This window comes from Balaenoptera borealis (assembly GCF_965194805.1).
Source record: "Balaenoptera borealis genome assembly, chromosome: 6".
In the NCBI taxonomy this organism is placed as follows: domain Eukaryota; kingdom Metazoa; phylum Chordata; class Mammalia; order Artiodactyla; family Balaenopteridae; genus Balaenoptera; species Balaenoptera borealis.
Window position 1 is genome coordinate 133,626,731 of NC_138863.1, and position 21,042 is coordinate 133,647,772.

Below are 21,042 nucleotides of genomic sequence, written 5' to 3' on the forward strand. Positions count from 1 at the left end.
TTCAAACAAACATGGAACAGTTTTAGCACACAGTTCGAGGACTGCCAAACGATGGCTCGAAGGCCGAATCTGGCCCACTACCTGTTTTGGAAACTGTTTTACTGGGACGCGGCCTCGCTCATTCTTTTTGTTCTACGTCTATTGCCTGTGGCTGCTTTGGCCCTGAAACAGCCATAGAGATTAAAATAGTCCCAACCCGGCCCTTTGCAGACAAAGTGTGCTACCCCTGCTCCAGCTGACACTTGTGGGGACAGAAGCCCAGCTCAAGGTGGCTTCTCTGGGAAATCACACCACACACACACACACACACACACACACACACACATGCAAGCCCATGTATGGGCACACGCTGGCATACACACGCGTGCATGCACGCACACACACAGGCACCCCCGTGCTGCATCAAGGATTCTGGCCATAGCTGACTGGTCTCAGAGAATGTTCCTGACCCAAGTGGAACCAATCAGATTCCTTCTCACCAGGAATTTGAAAGCCAGTCTCAGGTACATTTGTGGCCTTGCTTGAAGACAAAGGTCTCCAGAGCTGCCCTGATTCCAACACTCTGATGATATTGGTGCTTTCAGGCATCACTAATGGCCCGCGGGTCTTCCCTGTGCGGGTCCCTCACAAACACTCCAAAGTCTATGCGTCAGAAACTGTGTCAAATCACCGCCTGTGGTGAGCAGCCTCCAGGATGGCCCCCACGACCCTGGCCTCCTGATTCCTGATCTGCGTGGGCTCCTCTCCCATCGAATAGGAGCTGGTCTGCGACACCGAGAGAACACAGGGGCGCTCCCCCCGACCGCCGTGTGAGGGAGCAGCTGCCAGGCCGTCAGGCGAGGGAACAGGTGAGGACCCTCGACAGCACTGCCTTGTCCACACTGCCAAGGAGCCGCCTGGGAAGACAAGCTCCCAGCCTCAGTCAAGCTTTCGGGGGACCAGAGGCCCGGACAACATCTTGACTTAACCTCACGAGACATCTCCAGCCAGGACCACACTGCTAAGCTGCTCCCAAATTTCTCACCCGCGGAAACCGTGAGTGGTATTAAATGTTGATTAAGCCATTAGGTTTTGGAGTAATTTGTCACAGAGAACTAACACCCTCTACAAACCGATTTGCCCTCCAGTGTCCTTGTTTCCTCTCCATCCTCAGATCTCAATAGTCACAGAGTCTGTTTTTTCTTCACTGCCTCCCATCTGCTGATTCGCTCTTACGACGTCTCTCACTTTTCATCCTCTGTTCTCTATCCCTCTGTTCTCTGGTCCCTATTTCCAGCAGCCTCGGAGCAAGAAGGGCCCTTTACTGAGCATCCACTGTGTGTCAAAGTACCTACTGTGTGCCCTGCTCCTGATGCAGAATTTGAGTACTCACGGAAGAGTCATGACAGCTGGATGAAATACGTTTGTTGTCCCGCTTCACAGCTGAAGCGCCTAAGAGGCTGAGAGGCTCAGTAACCTCTCTGAGTCGCCCCAGTTGGGTAATTAGGGAGTCAAGTTAGAACCCAGGTTTGTCCCAGAGCCCACACTGGTTCCCAGCCTGGCACTGCCGCAGCTCAGCCCACGTCCTCTGTGTGATGGCCCGGGGGCTCTGGAAGTAACCCCTGCTGTCCCTTCTGCCTTCCTGGATTCACCTTTGATGTCACAAGCAACCCTGCCTACAAGGCAGATCTGACCTCTCTCTCAAGCTACCGAGGGCCCCCACCCTAGTGTCCCTGTCCTGTCCATCCTGCAAAGCTCAGCTCAGCTGCCCCTCCTCATGGAGCCTCCTGACCCCTCTCCTTGCACACCTGGAACTCTTTCTCTCCTGCCGGTCAGCTGCTGGTTCTTGGTTTACAGAAGGTGGTACACGTGCTTGATGCCCTGTAATCGCCCACAGGCTCTTAAAGAGAGACTTCTAGGCCCGCCTGGGACGCCCAGGTCCATGAAAAGGTATTTGTATATGTAGGTGGAGTGACTGTAGCATAATTAATGACTGAGCCTATGAGGGAACATGCACAGAAATCAATGAATCAATAATCAATAGCTCTGTAAATGAGTGACTTAGGTCATGAATGATTGGTTGGTTGACTGAATGGGACAGTACCTACGTTCTGTATCCCAGTTTTATGTATATATATATATATATATATATATATATATATCATAGCAAAATATTTTATTATACACATAATTGGGGTAATATTCAAATATTTAACAAGCAGTACAGCATGGGCACCAACCAATGAGGGAGGACACCCCCACAGGGCTGGATCAGGTCCTGCGGCCCCCACTGGACCCTGGGGAGGTCGGGGTCGTGTCCCAGGGAAGCACCAAAATGGCCAGGGGGGAGGGGCGCTTGAGAAGCACAGCTCTTCACCCACTTTGCAGAAGCGTCTCTGCAAAGATGCTGGCGGATGCAGCCCTGCACGCGGAGTTTTCTGAGCACGCCCATGGCCAGCCCTGGGCTGAGATTCACGCTCAGGTCGTTCCATCCTCAAAGAGCAGGAGAAAGCGGGAGCGACTACCACCGTCCCGTGTTCTAGTGAGGACACCCAGACGCAGAGGCTAAGCTGCTCATTGGCGGTCACACGGCCAGAAAGCGGCTGGACTAGGCCCGCGGAGTGTCCTCTGGGACAAGGCAGCGTGCGGCCACACAAGTGGTGGATTGCCGGCGTGCGGCACCTGCGCAGGTACGGGGAGGGGCCAGCAGGACGGCGTGATCTTCAGGATTGGTGGCTTGTCTCCCCCCCAGAGTCGGGGCATCCCCCCGGCGCCAGGTTTGGGGGGTGGGCGGTTTGAGGGTCCCTGGGGCAAACCCGGGGATTGGGACAAACCTGGGGATTGGTCGAGCCGCTGGCTCTAAGGAGGCGTGGCCTGAGCCAAGCGCCGCCCCCGCCCCAGGGTCCTCCTCTGCAGAGCTGGGATGCTCGCCCTCCTCGAGCTGGATCTTCAGGGGAGAGACAGGCGTGCACCTGGCAGTGGGGCCACGACAACTCCTGACAGCGTCTTCCAGGAACAAGAGCCTTTGGCAGGACTGGCCCCATTCGCCACTGGCTACTGTGGGACTTGGGGCATCTACAAAAGGGGGCGACGACAGCAGGTATTGCCTTTCAGGCTTGGTCTGAAGCTCAAAGAAACAACCTATAGGAAGGGATCCGGACATTTCCTGTCACTCTTTTAAACGATATAGGTCCCGGGCAGTGTGGAAAGGCTGAGTGTGAAAGGGGCCAGCGGACAATTGAGCCTGTCCAGCCCCCCTGGGCTCGCCCCCCGCCGCCTCCCTCACCCTTCCAAGCTCTTCAGGGGGCGGAATAATTTCTCCTTCGTTTTCACTTCTAATCACAAAATAATTTTGGTGCCCAGAAGCCTTCCCCTCTCGGAGGAACATTTGTGCGGGATGATATCAGCCTAATTAAGTGCTCCAGCTCTGGGGCTTCAATGTCTCCGCAGACCCGCGCGCTCCCGGCTAAGCCGCGCCGGCCAGCCGGCGGCCTACCTGCCCACGTGGCTTCTGGAGCCTTCCGCGGGCCCCCCTCCCGCCGGGACGGATGACTTGAGCGGGCGCCAGGAGGCGGCGGACCAGGTGTCCGCTCGGCGGGGCCGGAGGCGGCGTGCTCTGCGCTCTCGGGCCTGAGAGGCGCAGGCATGTTCGCGCTGCAATGCGCCTTTGTTCGCCTTGGCAGCGCCGCGGCCTCCCTGGGGCCGGCCCCATAAAGGGGTTCTGTTCGGGCTGGAGGGCTCATTGTCGAAAAATTGTCCCTCGAAAAATTAGCATGGTACACTGGAGAAAGCGGAACGCCCGGCAAATGACAGCTGCTGGCCCCAGACGAGGGCCAGAAAGTGGAGTTGCGCAGGCGCCCGCTCCCAGGCACCCCTCGCTCTGGGCCTGCGATGGGCCCACGGGTGGCCGCGGGGGCCGGCAGGGCCCAGGGCAGCAGGGGCCAGAGGCGGGTGGGGCAGCGTTTGGGGTTGGTGGCTTGCCTCCCCACAGCGTCGGGGCATCCCCCCCCCAGGCGCCAGGTTTGGGGGCTGCGGTGTTCCAGGGCCCCTGGGGCAGAGTCAGGCTCAGAGGGGCAGCTGGCTTGGAAAGGGGTGTGGGTGGGGTCCGGGGAGGGAAAGAGAGACAGAAAGGGAGCGCCTGAAGGTTATGCGGTTAATTGAACGTCAACAGCTACAGATACGATTACGCCCCTGTGTCTTTCTCCCAGTGTGTTGATGGAAAAGTAACTAGATTAAAAGCGCCGGGAGCCCGGGTTGGAGGGGCCAGGCGGTGGGGGAGAGATCCCTCCTGAATGCCGACCCCGGGCTCCCCGCAGCCCCAGCAAGGAGGGAAAACAGTCAATTAGGGAGGAGAGAAAAGACAGAGTGAGCTGTGGTTTGGCATTTGCATAAAGGCTGGGGCCCCGAGGCTGCCACCCTTAGTGAGGGAGCGGGGCTTCCCAGGGGAGAGGCTGGGGGTGTCATGGGGGTGAGGCGCACGGTAACTGTTGAAAGTCTCAGCTAAACACCCTCCGTGAGGCAGGGCCGGGGGCGACGGGGCCTGTAAATGGTACACGCGAGTGTACGTGTGTGCCCACTGGCGTGTGTGTATTTCTGGTTTCACGCTGCTCCCATCTGTGAAGTCGTGGGTGTCTTCCTGTGTCCGTGTGTGAAGCAGGTTGCACCTGCGTGGCTTGCACTGACCCGACGCTCGCATGGTGTGACCCCAGGTACAGACTTCTGTAGGTGTGCACTGCACCTGGGCACCCCTCGTGGGCTCAGGAGCACAGCCAGGTCAGGGGGTGTGCATCTGCCATCTTGATGCCGCCAGCATGGGAAGGCCGGAGCCTCAAGATTCCCTGTGCTTCTCGGGTGCCCGGACCTGGAACCGGGCCCCAGGCTCACTCCGCATTGGCGCCCTGGAAAAACCTTCCTGATCTTTCCAGGCTGCCATTTCCGGGAAGCCCCCTACCCCCCAGCCCAGCACCCCACCCTCACCCACTCCCCAAGCAAGCAACCTCTTCTCTGTACAGGCAGATTTTAGGCTGAGAGGAAGGAAGGTGAGCAAATCTGGAATCGGACCACTCAGAGGTCGAATGCCAGCTCTCTCTTTGTGACTTGGAACAAATGACTTTCTCAGAGCCACCGGCCACTTACAAGGAGTTAATCAGATCCAGCGATAGGGCTGGTTTAGGAGTTCAATGAGATCCTATGTATAAGTACGAGGAAGTCCTACTTACACCCCAGCTTTCCTGGGACCGTCCCAAGTCACACCTGTGACCCCAGCATGATTATTTATTGTGCCTTTACTCTCAAAAGTGTCCTGGTTTAGATAATAAATTATACGGTCACCCCCCAATGTAAGTGGGGCTGGGATAAAAAATCTTCCCTCCTCTTTCTCCTTGCCGTCCCTTCTCTGGTTGTGCGACCGTTGCTTCCCTGCTTCCTGTCTGTGGACCCCTGCAGAGAGGCCCTCCTGGAGACGGGAGCACCCCTTCCCCACCCCTCGCCAGGCCTTGGGACTGGTTGTTGCCCCGTGGACACTCTGTGGCTGAGGGTCCAGGTGCAGAGATGGCCTCAGGGACTCCGGTGCAGCTGACCGCCCTCTGCCCGCTGGGTCCACAGCAGGGGACAAACAAGGCCACAGATATCGCTGTAAACCTGCGCTACGACTGTGAAACCACCGGGCGGTCAAGTGTATGCACCTGCTGTCCAACCGAATCACTCCTTTACTGCAAATGTGACCCCCTGCATATGCAGGCCAGAGGCTGTCTTTCCCTGATTACCCGGGGATGGGGCTTCGGTCAACATTTCACCCTAAGAACAGCTCTTATCCATGTGGTTGAGGGCCTCACTTAAGTGACCACGTGGTCCTTCACCACAGATTCCCAAAGAGGCCCTAACTAATTGCTAATTGTTGCTCCCAAGTTTTCGACATTCACCCATGTAGATGAAGGCCTTCCATAAATGACTCAGGAGGGCGGCCTGGGGGCCAGGGAGCAGAACCCTGGGGCCTTTGTAGCTAAGATCCACCCTGCTTGGACAAATTGTATCGGTTTAAAGCTCTGCTAATGGGGCTGTGGGCTCTTTCCAAAGTCAGAGACCCACTTTGCCCTCAGGTCCAAAAGGCGGGGTTCTTCTCGCCTTCTCGGATCTGGAACTCTGTGGATCCTGACCTCTCCATGAGCGAGGCCCACGTTCCTCTGGGGTCTTGATCCCAAACCCCACGCTTCTCGGAGGTCAGCAGGGACTTGATGGGGCACGTGGACTTCACCCTGAGAGCAGTAGGGACCACGGGAGGGTCTGGGGGATGGGCTGAGGTCTGATTTGCAAGCTAGCTGTTCGCTCTGCCCAGAGTGGGCAGAAGATGAGAGACCAGCTGGGAGGTGACTGCAGGAGTCCAAGCCAGAGGAGGGTGGCCCGGACCAAGACACGGGGCGCGGGGGTGGTAAGAGGAGGAGGGCCGAACAGATGTCTTGGGGGCAGGTCCTCTGGTCCTTGGAAACAGGTTGGATGGGGGATTGTGCTGGAGAAGGAGGAGCCGGGATGACTCCCAGGCTTCCAGCTGTGAGAAGGACCCAGAAGGAGGAGGCCATGGAGGACGGGGCGGGGATAAGCTCAGGAGGGGGCTGCCCCTCCCCACACCCCTACCCCCCGCCGTCAGTCCCCTGGCCTCCAGCTGGATTGTGACAGCGGCCAGGCCTGTGCCCTCATGCCACGCTGCCCAAAGCCCATCCTCCTGCTCTGTCTCCCCCCACCCTGGAGCCCAGCACTTCTCTTTTCCTGCTGAACTCTGGACGCCTTTTCTGACAGCAGGCGTCACCTCCTCCAGGAAGCCCGCCCTCACTCCCTCCTACCCCTGTACTCAGCACACGAGAAGTGTTACATTTCACCCACGTGCGCACGTGTCACCTTCCACCCCCACCTCCACCCCGGGGGGACAGAGCATGGCTGGCGATCCCCCTAATGCGGGCCTGTCGGGGAAGGAGGGGTGGGGGAAGGAGGGGTGGGGGAAGGAGGGAGGCAAGGCACAGGGAGGGAATCCAGCTCTACCGGGAGAAAATAGGCAGCGGTCAGAGCCGCCCGGCGGAGCAAGCACAGTGGGGCGCGCTGCCTCTCACCCTGGCAGGGGGCTTGTGCCTGCCCCCCTGCCGTGGGACGCAGTGACACGAAGGGCAGAGCCCCGCGCTGGCCCTTGTGCCTGGCCTGTCGCTCTATTGCCACAGGCCTCTCAGGGCCTCAGTTCATCTCTTTTGTAAAATGGGGTGATGGGGAGGGAGGTTGTGGGCTGAGGGAGGAGAGTGGTTCATTTGGTTTTTCTTTTAAAGTCTTTATTGAATTTGTTACAACATTGCTTCTGTTTTATGTTTTGTTTTTTTGGCCGCGAGGCATGTGGGATCTTAGCTCCCCGACCAGGGATCGACCCCCCACGCCCTGCATTGGAAGGCGAAGTCTTAACCACTGGACCACCAGCGAAGTCCCAGGATAGCGGTTTTCAAACTTTGACGCCATCCCGAAGGAAGGGATGTGCCCTTGAGTGGAGTTGGGGCCCCAGGGTTTCAAGCTCCAACCTCAGAGCACACAGCCCACCCCTAGGAAGTCTTGGGTCCCTTCCTGGACCCCCCCTCATCTCCCTGCCCCATGAAGCTCCTCTGGGTTCTTCAGAGCCGTGCTGGGAGAATGGAGCTAGTTCGATCCTGAGCCCTGGGGCGGGGGCGGAACTGCTGCCCCCCAGCTCGTGGCCGCAGCCACCGGGTTTCCAGCCTGCAGCCCAAGGTGCTGGCGATGCAGTTGCAGTGCCCGGAGCTCGGGGGTGGGGCTCCGGGTGCCTCCACACACTTCAAGGCTCAGACCCCGGCAGCTCTGGGGAGGAGAAGCGGGGTCGAGAGACCTCAGCCAGGCTTGGGGTTCCCTCACTCGGCAACGGGACAGGGCTAGAGCTGAAACCCACACGGGCTGCGCCAGTGACCGCTCGGTGGAGGGTCCCAGAGGCAGCAGGTGTGGCACTTCCCGCTCCACTCCACCCCCGCCCTCACCCTGTCGGGCCAGGTGCACAGCGTTAGGCTGCTCCCAGTATTTCCCTTGTTTGGACTGACCCACTTGGCTGGGCTGCCCTCTGGGTTTTCACCCACTGGGACGGCAGGGTCGGGAGAGGGCCTCTGCCTCCTCCCTTCTCGAGCTCCTGGAGCTACAGACGTGTCCAGGGGCCCTCAAAGCTGAGAGCCCCGAGGTGCCCCCTGTTGCTTGCCCCCCACCCAACCACACACCACACACACCCCTGAGAGAACGAAGAAATTAGGGGGACACACAGCTCACAAATGAGATCTCAGAGCATCACCATTTAGCCGAACATCAGCTCGAGACGCCCGCCCTGCCCCTCATTTGGTATTTATTAGACCCTATTACGGAAGTTGGATACTGTTCCCAAGCTTACTCAGCCAAGAGGCAGTGGAATCAGGAGCTGAAGGCTTGTTCCACCGTATCCAGTGAGATTGCATGCCTGTCACCTAGGGACGTGCTGCCCGGCAGGGTTCAAAATCCACCCTGGAGGAGAGGTCAGGGCAGTCTTCCTGGAGGAGGGGGCATTTGGAATGGGTCTCCAGGGATGGGCAGGGTGTCAGTGAATCCAGGTATAGGGCAGAGCAGGGAGAATTTGTGGATGGTGGGAACAGCGTTGGCTCTGGCATGGAGATGGGGAGGGGTGTGCAGGCCTCGTCCCCTGGAGGAAACAGGGATGGGGAGTGATTGGCTGGAGTCTGACCACAGTGGGGTTTGAATGCCAAGGAGCTGCAGCATCATTCTGCTGTGAAGGAGAGCCTCTAGGGCTGGGAGATGGAAGAGCCCGGAGGGGTCTCACGAGGCAAGAGACTCGGTCAAGCTGGGAAGAAGAGACCGAGGGCGGAGGGGACACGGGTCTCCAGGCTCGGGTTGGGCAATGGTGAGACCACTGGTAAAAGAGAGTGATTGGAAGGGGCTTCCTGGCAGGAGTGTGACAAAGCCAAGTCTGAAGCCTGTTGAGTTTGGAGGACTGAGGACGGACAAGTGTCCAACCTTGGAAGACACTGAATGGGGCGGTGGGACTGCGTAGTCATCCGGGCGTCGTCCGCAGCCGTGAGGGTGGGGCTGGGGGCCGGGATGGACCTGTGGAGGGTCACGGACACCTCTTGCTCACAGCTCCTGGACCAAAGAGGGCTCAGATCCCCCCACCTGCAGCTCCTGCTGACACCTGCCCATCATCACCCCGGCTGCCCTCCTGCAACATTCTACCTTTCACACGCGATGAAATGAAGCCGCCGTGTGGCAATGAAACTGGGGGACGACAGCCCTGGCTTCCACTGCCCGTCCCCAGCTACAGCGTGTTGGAGAGGGCTGGATCCGGAGCTCCGGGGCTTACTCCCAGGATGTGGCCTCAGGCAAATTACTTAACCTCTCTGGGCCTCCGTTTCTCCATCTGTAAAAGGGGTTTACCATAGCACAGACCTCACGGGGTTGTTGTGGGGATTAAATGAATCTGAATAGTGAAGGGTTTAGAGCGGAGCCTTGAACCCAGGAAGTCGGAGTTGACGTTATCGTCACCAGCATCGCTGCTGAGCCGGCGTGGACGGCAGAGCCCAGAGGCAAGGCTGCGGCCGTGGCTGACCGTGGGGATGGCTGAGCGCGGAGAGGGGCACCGGAGGGCATTCCTGGCCTGCACTGACAAGCCTGGCTGCCCTCCTCTGGCCTGAGTGGGTTTACCCCATGTCCCCAGGGCCCGTCCAGCGGCCCACAGACCAGGGCCCTGCCCTGTGTGAGGGGATCCGCAGGGCACATTGTCTCTGGGGGCGTGTGGACAGCAGCCCGGCTCGTTCAGACGGTTGTGACTCCCGTGGTCCCTGCCCGGGCAGGGGAGACCCTGACCCCTCGCTGCCCGTGGGTGTGGGGAGAAGGGCGGCCCTTCACAGGGGACGCCCCCAGTGGTCACCTTTGGTCCCACCCAGGTCACAGAAGCTCCGTAAGTGGGGGGGCTGAGTGGTGACCATTTCAGCAGTGTGAGGGAGATACTTGAGGCCCCACAGGCTCGTCAGGGCGCCCCTGGAACCCTGAGACTCTGGCCATTGCCCCTTGCTCCTTCACGCCCTGGGGACCACGAAGGATAAGAGCGTGGGGTGCCGTGCGGGCCTGACCCCTTGGCCTTTCAGAGGAAGTCTAGCTTCCTGGCTTTGGTCTGAGGACTTCGTCGGTAATTTGGGTACGCTGCCACCAGGTGGCTCCTCCTCAAAGTCTCTCCCTCCGCGAGCACTGAGCAAGCGTTGGGTCCGGCTGCGCTCCCTACAGCCAGCATCCCTGCCCCAGGACAGAGCATGCTGGGTCTCCGTCCTTACTCAGGTGGCCCCTGTGGGCGCACGAGCCCCAGGCCTCCTCTGCCCCGGAATCTTCCGGCCCCTGCTCCTGCCCTTTCATCTCCCTGTCTCTGTGGCCCTACCTACGCCACCCGCCACAGGCCCAGGGGTCCCCAGCCCTAAATAACCTGCCCCTGCCAGGTTCCCATCTCCTTCAGGCTCTTCCTAGCCCTGCTGTTCAGCTGAACCTTCTCCAAGAATCCTGGCCAACACCGTGGACCAGCTCCTCTCCCTCCATCCTCTGTCTCCGGGACCCCTTCTTCTCTCCTCTGCCTCTCGCAAGGGGTTCCCCCTGCCAAGACTCAGGCCTGCGAGTCCACCAAGAGATCAGGAGGCTGGCTCAGTAGATGTTTCAGGCGTGAAAGACTGGGTGAGGGAACAAAGGAATAAACGAGTGACCTCACCGGCCAGCAGATGTTTACGGGGCAGTTACGTGTGCCAGGCCCGCCCTGGGCAGGAAAGGGACTGAAAGGATGAAGAGGTGGCCGAGTGAGTAAGTGGGGACTGAGAGACCGGCCCCGAGGAGGAAGGCAGAGCTGGGGCTGGGGCGCTGGGTGAACGGTGGATGGGTGAGTTAGAGGCTGGGGGGCTGAGGCGGGGGTGGGGTTGTGAGCGGCTCCCTTATTTGTTGGCGAGGAATCAGGTCACTTGACCTGGGGCCGACAGTGTTCCCGGCAGGACCCAGACCAAAACAGATGACTCACTGGTGTGCACGGCCTTGGTGAACCAGCTGCTGCCGGCGGGGAGCTGGGCAGAGGGGGCTGCTGGACACGGGAGCCAAAGTCACGCTGGCGGGGGCACCCTGGGGAGCCCAGACGGGGTCAAAACAGGCCCCGCCCAGATGGGGCCAGAGCTGATTAAGAGGAGCAGCCTGGGGATTCGCCCCAGAAAGCAGCTGTGACTCACCTACTGAGCATCTACTATGGCTCCTAGCAGGAGCCGGGGATGCTGCTAAACCGGTCCCGGTCCCCGGCAGCCCTCGGAGGAGGAGCTTGGCGTCACCTTGCAGGAGCGGAGATGACAGCAGAGGTAGATGACCGGCCCAGGCCTCCCCGCCGCAAGGGGCAGAGTCAAGACCGGCTCGGGTCCTTGCTTTGACGGGGCCGTGCCTCTGAGACAGCTGGACGTGCACTCTTAGGGAGACCCCAGGGAGACGCCAGCCCCCAGGTAACAAACCTTGGAGGAAGGAGGGCAGGCTGGGCAGCTTCCCAGGCACCTGCAGGGGCCGAGCCAGCAGGGAGTGGCCGGTTGGCCCCAGGGGGAGGGAGGCCTGGCCTCTGGGGGCTCAGGGCTCTGGTCAGGGGTGGCAGTCCCTCTGGGCACCCACAGACAAGTGGCCTCCCTGCTCTGAACCTGAGGCTCCCGGCCTTTCAAAGGAAGGGTACATGTCCCCAGAATGATCTTCTGACACCAGGGCAGGCTGCAGTCAGCAGAAGAATGCCCACCTGCCACCTGTGCCGGGCACTCCACAGGGACATCCGTGCTTACCGTTGGCCTGTCAGCTGGCGGACACCAACTGCCCAGAGCCTGGCAGCTCGGTGAGCCGATAATAATACTGATGTTCGACTATAAGGGACCAACTCCTGATGATTCCTGAGGCCCATCCCTCTCCAGGGTCTACTTCCAGATAGGGCAGGCAGGGCGAACACCACTGTCTCTGTGTTACAGACAGGAGAGCCGGGGCAGGGGAGGAAGAGCACCGGTACTTCCCAGAGCCGGACTCAGTTCTCAAAGCCTCTTGTGGGCGATTCCCTTCATACTCCCGCTCCCTCTAAAGGGGAAGCATCATGCCCCCATTCTACAGATGAGCCTACTGAGTTTCAGAGCAGTTAAATGCCTTTTCCAAGTCACACGTCTCGGAAGAGGCCGCACTCGATTCAAGCACAGACCGTGTGAAGGGAGAGGGAAGCCGGGAGTAACGTGCTACGTGCCTGGTACGAGTCCGCGGTCTCCTCCTCTCTGGGAAGAGGAGGGTGGACAACAGGCCTTTATCTTTGAGGCCCCCTGGCTGTGACAGTCGCGGGGGTCTGCGACCCTCACACGGAAAGAACACAACGTGGAGTCTTCAAGGCCAGGCTGGAATCCCTGCTCTGCGACTCGCCAGCAGGCTAACCTGGGGCGAGCCAGGTCCCCGTTCGTGGGTGTCAGTGTCCTCGGACGCAAGGCGGGGAGGTGGCGTTGGCTTAGCAGGTGTGGCCAGGGTAGACCCCAGATACGACCCAAGAGGCACTGCCCAGTCGGGACCCACCAGGAGCACCTGACGCCGAGGCCGTGGGGACCCAAGACCTGGTTCCCAGGATCGGGGCCTCCCAGGGAGCCTCTGGGGCTAATTTACTGTGATGCAAAAATCAGGCTCCAGGGCGGCGGGAAGCAGAACTGAGCGCCAAGCACGCTCCCATCCTTGTTCTCCTCCACATGTTTTCGGTATTTATTGTCCCCATATGTGATGCTGAACATTAAAAAACATGTTGCTGAGATTCCTCCAGAAAGGGCTGACATTTCACAATATTCCTCTGATGCTGGGGATTACGGCTCAAGATGATGAAAACGTGGTTTATTCAAAGCAGATTGGGGCAGAAGAAAACAAAGGCAGGCCCCCCGAGAGGGGAGCAGCGTGCACCTCCCCAAGCCCGTTGGAAGCCCCGCACCTCAGGGCAGCGAGATTCCGGGACCGGGGCCGGGGCGGGGGGTGGGAATTGGGTCAGACAGGGCCGGCGCCCACCCTGGCCTTGGCTGGCTCTTGAGGAGTAGTCGTGGCCATCGTTCCTGAGGCACTTCTAAGTGCCACGTAGAATGTGCCACCCCCCTGTAGCGTCGTTCTTCCCATTCTGAAAAAGGGAGACATGAGTCCAAGCAGCTTGCCCAAGTTCACAGAGCAGACTCAGGATTAGGAACTCAGGTTTCCATCCAATGACCTTGTTTTTAACCACGGCCACGAGGCAGAAGAGGCCTGGGTGCAAGGCAGCTGACTTGCTGCGTGACCGTGGATAAGAAGCTTTACCTCTCTGGGCCTCAGTTTCCTCACCTGTAACATGGGGGTGACAACCAGGTCTTCCCTGACGGCCTCAAAGATGTGACCCGCCAAAGGGTCCAGCAGCGGCTGGCAAGGGGGCAGAGAGGGGGGTCTCAGCTCCTCTCCCAGGGACGTGCCCGAGACACAGCTGCGGTGGCCAGGCCTGCTCAGCTCTCCCTTGCAGGGGCCTCGAGCAGGTGACCCGGGCCTCTGGGCCTCCCCTTCATGCTCTGTGTTGTGAGGGATGAGGCCCCGGAGATCCGGCGTGAAGCTTGGGTTCTGGGCAGACCCAGGGCCTATCCCAGCCCTGCTGATGGGGACCATGGGTCCTTTCTCGCTCCGAGCCTCAGTCTGCCCATTGGGGCGCTGAGTGTGCCTGTCGTACAGAGTCTCCAGAGACCACCATGGCAAGAAAGCGCCTAGCACAGCGTCCTGCCCAAGGGTGGTGTCCAGACAAGGGCGGCCCTCCCAGCCCCCCCCCGGGGCGGGGCCTCACTGCCCCATCTCATCAGGTGTGGCGGGGGACACCCTCAGGCCCAGAGAGCAGGACCCTCCCCCGGGGGCAGGTGCTTGTGCCCTCAGCTGGGGCCCAGGGGCAGAGGTGCCACCTCGGGTCCCCTTCTCCCAAGGCCAACACGTCCTGAATGACAGTAAGTGCCTGGCTCTCCCAGGCCCGTGATTTCTGGGCAGTTTTCGTGTCTGCATGAAACTTTGAAATCTGCCCCTCCCCCCTCCCCCACACGGCCACACACACATATTATTTAGTCCTTGAGCTGATGGGCAGGGGGAGGGGGATGGACAGTGGAGGAGATCCGAGTCTTGGCCCCATGGGAAGGCCGGGCCACGGGGCCCAGGTCATGATGAGCACAGAAGGCGCTGACCTTGGCCAGCAGTGTCCAGGGCCTTTGGTCCTGCAGGCAGCTGTGCCTGAAGGCGCTGGGGCCGCAGGCCGGATGCCCTTGGGTGGGCAGCAGGCTGGAAAGGTTGCCTGCAGGGCAAGGAAGCCCCGGGCCCTGTCCTGCACCCCTGGCCCCCCCATTGCTGGCCGGTCCTCCCCAGGCGCCCCCCAGACGCTGTCCACCAGGTACTCGGGCAGAGCTGCTGTGGAGGTGCTGGGTGCCGGCGCTGTGTCCCCCACGCCCAGGGACAGGCAGGCAGAGCCATTCGTGCTCTCTGCAGGGCGGACGCCGGGCGGCGGGCATAGTGCCCGTCTCTGGCCTGTTGCTTTGGCGGTGACTCCGAGGGCCCTGGGTTCACAGCCCCTGTACCGCTGCCTTCCCGAGGGCCCTAGATTCACAGCCCCTGTGCCGCTTCCTCCCCGAGCCCTTGGTCAGAGCGCCAGCTTCCTCACCAGGCTCGGCACTGGGACCCTGGGGCGGCTGCTTCGTCCTGTCCGTCACACCTGCTGGCTGCTCGCGGCTCTTCCTTCCCTGGGAGACGGGTGAGGGAGCCACACGTCCCCGAGGGGAACAAGCCAGCACAGGGAGCCACAGGTAGGGGAGAGGGCGTGCGGGGGTGGGCCCTTGGCAGGGGGGTGCAGAGGCCTGAAGGAGGTGAAGGGATGGGGCATCTGGGAGGTGGGTGTTCCGGGCAGAGGGAACAGCATATGCAAAGGCCCTGAGGCAGGCGAGCGGCAGGTTTGAGAACCAGCCAGGAGGGGGCCTGGGTGGCTGGAGCAGAGCAGATGAGGGGGAGCCTGTGAGGGGAGGAGAATAGAGGGGCGGCGTGTGAGGCGGGGCCACGGGGGCCACATCGGAACTTGAGACTGTGTCCTAAGGAGGGGAGAAGTCACCAGAGGGGCCGCTGCAGGTGGGGAGGGGCGGAGACCCATGGATGGAAGCGTGGACACAGCCCTGTCCTGTGATGGAGCTCCTGCTCAGAGCTGGGCTTTATCTCTGATCCCAAAACCATCCTGAGAGGTCGGTTCTGTGATTCAGATTCATCTCCTTTACAGATGAGAAAACTGTGTCCCTTTTGTAAGCTCGTGAATCTTGAGTCCCAAGACTGTGTGACCTCAGAGCCGCCTCTCACCGGGCTGGGAGCTGGGGGCGTGGGGATGGGGCCAGGCAGCCAAGACAGGAAGCCACCAGGACAGCAGTCCAGGGAGGGGCGGTCCGTCCTTGTCCCCTCCCGCACAAGGGACACAGATGGGACAGGAGCCAGGCCTCAGATCACTTGTACCCAGAGGGATTGGGGTCAAGGGTGCCCAGGCCCTGTTGGCTCCTCTCTGCCAGATCCCAGTGCTGGGAACTGGGGGCCATGGTCCACCCCTGGACTCCCAGAGGCCTCTCGAGCCACTGCCAAGCCTCAGGGATGTGCCAGAGTAGGGACCTCCCTGCCCCCAGGCCGGTCTGTACTCACTGGGCACCACTGTGCCCTGGGCACTGCCCGTGGCCCCCACAGGAAGAGCCAAGTCACGGCAGGTGTGGCAGTCAAAGTGTTTAACACCTGGGGCTGTTACGTACATTCAGATATCCACGTAAGGTTTTAAAGCGTTTTCCCTTTAATTTGCCAAATGCCCTCGACCTTCCCCCAGCACTGCCTCCCCAGGGCTGAGGCTCACAACCAGATCTCTCACCCAGGTCAGTCTGGCGTTCCCCCACTTGCTCCCCGGGTCTTTGCTTGGCTGCAGCTGTCACCAGATGAACAAGGCCGAGGTCTGAGCCCCGATCTGACTCAGGGGCCCTCGTCCAGCTTCCCCCACTGTCTCCATCAGGCCGAGAGCCCTCAGAGCCCTGGTGGTCACCACACCCGGGCGCCAAAGCTTCCCACGTGGCCTTGACCCAGAGAGCCTGCTCTGGACCTCGCCGACAAGCCAGCATCCAGGCTGCCAGACTCCCCGCGGGCTCCACTGGAAGAGGCCCCTCGCCCTGCAGCCAGCCGGCCCGGCAGCCCACTCGGCAGCCCCGGGACACCCCCAGGCCTGTGACCCACCCGCAGTGGCCGCCGACAAGGCCGTTCAGTGACTGGTGGCGCTGCTGCGCAGGCAAAGGCTCTGTACCAGGCGGCGGGGAAATGGTTTGCTTTCTCTGTTTCTTTTCTTAGTATTTATTTGATTGATTGATTGATTTGGTTGCGCCGGGTCTTAGTTGCGGCAGGCGGGCTCCTTAGTTGCGGCTCGCCGGCTCCTTAGTTGCGGCGTGTGGGATCTAGTTTCCCGACCAGGGATGGAACCCGGGCCCCCTGCACTGAGAGCGTGGAGTCCTACCCACTGCGCCACCGGGGAGTCCCACGGTTCTCTTTTTCACGGCTGGTGTGAGCACGGCGTGCGGCAGGCCCGCAGCCCTGGCCAGGCACCGTCCCCACTGCGTTCCGCAGCGGGGATTCTGTATGCTGGCGTGCGTCAGCCCAGCCCTTCCCCCCAGGGTTGGGGAGTGCAGGAAGTCACCTGCCGGACCCCCAGGGGTGCCCCAGGGGACCTGGAAGGAGGGAAGGAGACCAGGCTTTGGCAAGATCCTGACTTGCCTTCCTGCCGTCTGTCCTGGGGTGACAGTCACGGGGGCAGCTTCCCCGGCAAAGCCACCCGGCTCTCCCGCTGCCGCTGCTGCTACGCCGTCCACACAGACTGCTGGCGACTAGACAGCTCCAGGCGGGCCTCCCGCAAAGCCCCGCAGCTCCCCTCTGCCTTCCCACCACCGTCTGGGAGGTTGGGGGTCAGCCATCGGCCAGTCAGCTGTGGAGGCTCCCAGAGCTGGGAAGGGAGTCGGGAGGGGCTGAAGAGCACGTTGCCGGCCCCCCCAACCACCGAAGGGCAGACTGAGCCCAGGAGGGGAGCTCTCTCCTCCAGTGTCACACGTGCGCACCCTCAAGCGCAGTTTCAGTCATCAGCACGTGTGTTCAGGGCCCCAACGGACGCCCCCAGCTCTGGCGTTTGCTGACTGCGTGGCCTTGGACAAGCACACCTCTCTGACTTTCCCCTTCCTCACTGCTTCCTTTGACAGTGTACAATCAGCCCTACGGCGTGCTCTTGGGACACAAACGTACACAGATGAATGATAGATGCACAGATAAAATCAAAGCCCTGTCTGCGTGGTGCTTTCCATCTGGGGGAACAGAAAAACAGAACATCAAATACACACAAATGTACTGCAAAGAATGATGCTTGCCATGGGGTGGGGGAGGGAAGAAAAGCAAGCAAGGTAAGTGTAGGGAGGAAGTGGGGCGGGCAGGAGCCCAGGAGAGGCACCGGCTCAGGCTCCTCTCGCGCAGTGAGGATTCAGGCTGAGAATCTGCCCCTGGCCACACGGCCAAGGAAGTCAGACCACAGGGCGAACCCAGTCCTGCCTTGCCCCGTCCACCAGCCTGGGCTGCCAGCACTGGGCAGGGTTGCCAAGTTTAGCAAGTAAAAATACAAGACACCCAGTTCCATGTGAACTGCAGGTAAACGAGTACATTTTTTCAGTATAATTCTATCCCATGTAATATTGGGGATATACATGTACTAAAAATGATTTGTTGCTTGTTTGAAATTCAGATTTAACTGGTGCTCTGTATGTTATCTGCCAACCTTAGCACCAAGGCCAAGGTGGAAAAAAAAGAGAAAGAAAAAGGACTACTCCATCCTCCCACCCCTGCTCTGGGCTCCGGAAGCCCCCCTGTTTCCAGGCTGCTGGCACCAGCCTCCCCAGCCCTCTCGCTGTCAGAACCCTACCCTGCCAGTGCTCTCTGAACACACGAGGCCTTTGTTGACCAAATCACTCACCCCTCCGGGTTTTATCCAAGGTTTAAGTGTGTTGATCTGGCCTCCTGGGCGGTGCCAGGGTCCTGTCCTGGAGTCGTGGGACCTGGTCCCTGTGCTGTGATTACCTGAAATAAGTCACTGGCCCCTCTGAGCCTCTGTTTCCCAACCTCTACAGGCACCGTTCATTTCAGGAAGTAGGTACTGAGCGCCCAGCATGTGCCAGGCACTGTAAAGAGCTCTGTGAGTTCGAAGGTAAGTCAGACGCATCCCAGGAGTGAAAATAAAAGGGTGACTGAGGCAGATGAGAACCATACAGGGAAGAGGTGACCCAGAGCAGAGTGCTTCGTGACTGGATAAGGCAGTGGGTACGGTATGGGATGCAAACGCCAGTCCTTCTCCTTATGCTGTGTGATCCTGGGCAGCTTAATTAACCTTTCTGAAGTCTTGTATCCAATCTGTGAAATAAGCATTTTTTTTTCCTTGCACATTCTGTGTTCTTTTAATAGCTTCAGGTATGCTACCGAAGTTTGGTTTGTTTCAGACCTCCCTGGCGGTCCAATGATTAAGACTCTGCGTTTCCACTGCAGGGGGCATGGGTTCGATCCCTGGTCAGGGAAGTTCCGCCTGCCGCTGCAGTGTGGCCAAAAAAGAAAAGAATACGTACAAAGTTTGGTTTGTTTCAATGATAACTCTCAGTGATGGCAAAAAGGAAGAAAAGGAGAGAGACATATGACTATAAATTCTATAACCCCTCTGGTCCTTAACTCGAAAGTAGGTACCAAGTGTCTGTTTAGTACAGCAATGACCCCTCCTGCGTGCTACCTGAGCTAGTACAGCATCCTCAGGAGCAGTCTACTTGGGTTCGAATCCCAGCCCCACCACTAACTCAGCCGTACGAACTTGAACAAGTTTCTTAATTTTTCTATGCCTTCGTTTTCCTCCTGAATGCTGGCAGCCAGGCCTTTACGCCCTAGAGAAGAAATCACAAGAATCTTCTCTGTAGAATCTGAAGAAGAAAGACCCAGAGTTCTGCCAAAGCGTGCAGCTAATCATACTGTAGTTCATTGTTCATCTTTTTTGTCTTCTCAGTTTGGGCCACGTTTGACAGTCGCACCTGTGACTGTTGGTTTGGCCAGAGATGGAAGAGCCAGCAGTGCTGGTGGGCAGTGTGCCAGCCGATGCCAGGCCGAGCCCCCCAAGGCCCCGCCAGTACGGAGGGGGCTGGACGGCCAAGTGCCCGCGAGGAAAGCAGCAGAGCCTCGAGTGCCCAAGCCAGCCCTGGACGGCCCCCACCCCCAAGGGAAGAAAGGGGTTGGGCAAAGCCTGCAAAGAGCATCTGAGCAAGACCCGAGGTCCCCGCTTCAAAGCCTCCTACTAATGCCTCCTGGCTGGGCCTTGGGGTGTCCCCTCGCTGCTGACGGCATCTGTTCCCAGGCAAAGCAGAGGCCAGCAGCGCAGTGCGAGGCCAGGGGCACCCTGCGACCAAGCGTCAGCCTGGTGGAGGAAATGTGATTTCACACCCGGACCCGCAGCCAGGCCTCCTCGCCCAGCCAGGGTTGGGGCCCCTTCGGGCTGGCTGGTCATGGGGTACCTCCCCAGCATCCTCCTGCCCTCTCTGCCCGCCGCAAAGGCTCTTGGGTTCCGGCCCCAGCCCCACCCCTCGGCCCATCCATCGAGTCTCAAGTCATTTCTCTACCACGTGGACGGACGGACGGAAGGAAGACAGGTTTGAAGCCAGACAAAAATCCTGCTGCCACGTTCTCCACCTTTGTGACGTTAGCAAATGATCTCATCCCTGGTCCTCCGTCTCTGTTATCATGTGGCCTATGAGCAGCACATGTTTGCTCATTCCACAGCTGATGTTTATTGAGCACTTACTATGTGCCAGGAATACAATCAGTGAGCAAGGAAACAGTCGCTGCTGCTCCGTGGGAGATTAGATCCTCTCTGGGAAGACAGAGCTTTGAAACCACCAATGATAGTACAGTGTGATGGGACCTGTATAGAAAGCCCCGGAGGACTGTGACGGGAAGGCCGCCAGAAGCAGGACACCTAGGCAACGCTGGAGGAGGAGGAGGAGCAGGCCAGGGGCAGGGGGACAGGACGCTGTAGTGTAGGTTTTACTATGATTTTGGTACAGGAAGGCCAACACATTGAAAATAACAGGTTATACTCGCCGATCCCAAGGCCAGGGGCACATCATGTCCCAGGAGCGCTGGCTTTGGTCCAGAAGGCAGAGGGAACAGGAGAAAATGTGAACAAGAAACTTGATTGTGGTTTCCATGGGATGGAATGGGCCGGGCAGGGTCCACAGGCTTGGGATTGGCTAGTCTGAATGATTTCCGTGGGTTCTGGGGCACAGGGGCTGTCCCTGGTTGCCCGGTACCTGACCCTGGGGTGATCAGGGCGGGGGGATAGTGGCCTGGAGTGTGAGACCCGACAGAGGAGGTGGTGGTGGTGGAGACTGTATTGGAAAAGCACACTCACTTGGTTTACCGTCCTTAGGAATTAACCTGAGGGGGGCAGTCCCTCCAGGGCTGGCCAGGCCCCAGACGTCAAAGCATCAGAATACAAGAGATGGCAGACACGGTTTGTACAGACGTACCTGGGCGGGGAGACAGAACTGAAAGGACCCATGTGGCCAGAGCGTGGCTGGAGATGCCTGCGTGACCGAGTGGGGGCCTTGGAAGCTGAGAGCAAAGGGGGTCCACTGACGGGACCTAGACAGGCAGGGGCATGATTAGATTTTAATTTTCCAAAGCCCGCTCTGGCCGACAGGGAGAGAGCAGATGCTGGCAGCGACCTGGGCTGAGAGAGGCTGCAGCCGTCGAAGCGAAGGGGCCGGACGCCTGGGGCTGCTCAGGACCCACGTCGCTAACCGTAGGGAGAGGCTGGCAGGGGAGGACCCATGAGGGTCAGGCGGTCGGAGCTGCAAGGGTGCTGCAAAGTTCCTGGATTGAAAGGCAGGATGGCCGTGTGGCCTTCACCTAGCTGGATGGGCAGCGCTTGAA

General features: G+C 59.6%; 1 long non-coding RNA gene across 1 annotated transcript; it reads left to right on the plus strand.

Annotated features, from left to right (window-relative positions):
- Positions 1–315: 315 nt before the first annotated feature.
- Positions 316–3,344, plus strand: LOC309630234. The gene is made up of 2 exons (XR_014245539.1): positions 316–2,669; positions 2,881–3,344. It is a non-coding gene; the product is annotated as an uncharacterized lncRNA (long non-coding RNA).
- Positions 3,345–21,042: the final 17,698 nt, after the last annotated feature.